The sequence below is a fragment of the Morone saxatilis genome, unplaced genomic scaffold (genome assembly GCF_004916995.1).
Source record: "Morone saxatilis isolate NCDOM2014 unplaced genomic scaffold, NCSU_SB_2.0 Contig3, whole genome shotgun sequence".
Classification (NCBI taxonomy): Eukaryota; Metazoa; Chordata; class Actinopteri; family Moronidae; genus Morone; species Morone saxatilis.
The window spans coordinates 20,584,403-20,586,115 of record NW_023339873.1 but is presented as its reverse complement, the minus strand read 5'-3'; positions in this window follow the sequence as shown (position 1 = coordinate 20,586,115).

Here is a 1,713-nt window from a genome sequence, read left to right as displayed (position 1 = left end):
TTGCAATTTGTAACATTTTCTTTGTATTATCATTTTCATGTATCCATCCATCTCTGATTGCCTTTAATAGATTGTTGGAGCAGCTTTGTTAGATCCACTGTAAACCCATATCACCTGTCCTGAAGCCAAAACCACCACAGTATATTTTTCATAATTAAAAGAATAAAATATTTTTTTATTCCTGGTTTTGTCCCTCCAATGAGATCACATGTTGTTGGAACTTGAGAAGGGCCACTTTCTCTTCAGCTACCCAGCACTAACCTACCTATGCACCCGCCTACACTACTACTTTATTATGACCAATGGGAGCTAATTAAACCTGACTAATTATCAGTATTAAACCATTCTTCAAGAAAAAGCTATTTACCATTCAATCCTCCTCCAGACACACGTGCACTCTGGGACTATAAGGATCGTGGGAGATCTCTTCTGCGAAGCATCAAGGCACACTGGGGGGAGGCCAGGTATTGACCAGGAGGTTCTAATGTCTTTGATGTGTTTACACAGGTTGCTGTGGAGCAGACGTTGTAGGAGAGCCACAGAAATAAATAACATGTACAGTGGGAACATGGATGTTCATACAGCAGCTGCACATTTTGAGTAAGGATCAGTTTGTTCCGCTTTTGAAGGTCCTTACCGGCTGTGGTCAGCAACATATAATTTCAACCTGTGTGTGTGTCCATGCCGTACAGTAGGAATTAGTCATCTGTAATGGCTGCTGATGCATAACATATGAAGTGCTATATTTGGTTAAAGTCAGTGTCAGTTAATTCCTCTCAATTTCCCTTCATCCCCACACAGATCTTTCATCCAGTGAACAATCCTTTATTCCTCCTATTTTTATTTTATTCAATGCAGTAATTACACCCCCGTATTCAAATGTGCTCAAGATTACCCTCCAAGATATTGATATTAAAAATAAAATTAAAAATCCATGCTTTGACAGGCAAACACACACCATTATAAAATGTAATCACAATCATAACTGCGAGATGTAACCTATAGTTCTGCATGTGGTTTGTCCAAGTGGTGTTGCCGTACCCCAGAAGAAACCATTGCATGACTCCTCTGGGTAGGTATGTGTTATTTTCTTTTCCCAAAGTTATGACCCATGACCCATACCAATCTCACTCCTCATGCCTAAACCAATAAAGGCAACCAGTACAAGCCAATCACAATCACTATCCTGTCTCTTAATTATGTGTTGTTCATGAATGAGTCAGCTCCTTTAAAGGTCCAGTGTGTAACATTCAGGAGGATCTATTGACAGAAATGAAATATAATATAAATAGGTATGTTTTCATTAGTATATTCACCTGAAAATAAGAACTGTTTCTGTTGCCGTAGAATGAACCTTTTTTTATCTACAGGTGCTGTGGGTCACCTTCCATCCACCTTTCATCCACTAGTCCACCATGTTTCTACAGTAGACTAGAAGGGACAAACCAAACACTGTCTCTAGGTAGGGGTGTTTCTGCGTTGTATTTAACAATATACTGACAATCATTATCCTATTATTTTGGTTGTATTACATTTATTTAAAAAAAAAAAAAAAAAAAAAGGGCGGGGTTAGCTCCTTGTTCACATTCAAGGTCAGTGTGTCAGATTTAGTTGGGCTTGTGGTGTAAATTGTAATCCTCGTTCACTGTACCCTTCCAAGCGGGAAGGAAAAACTGATGGCAGCAAAATGTGCAACAAAGCGCTAAGCCCCTA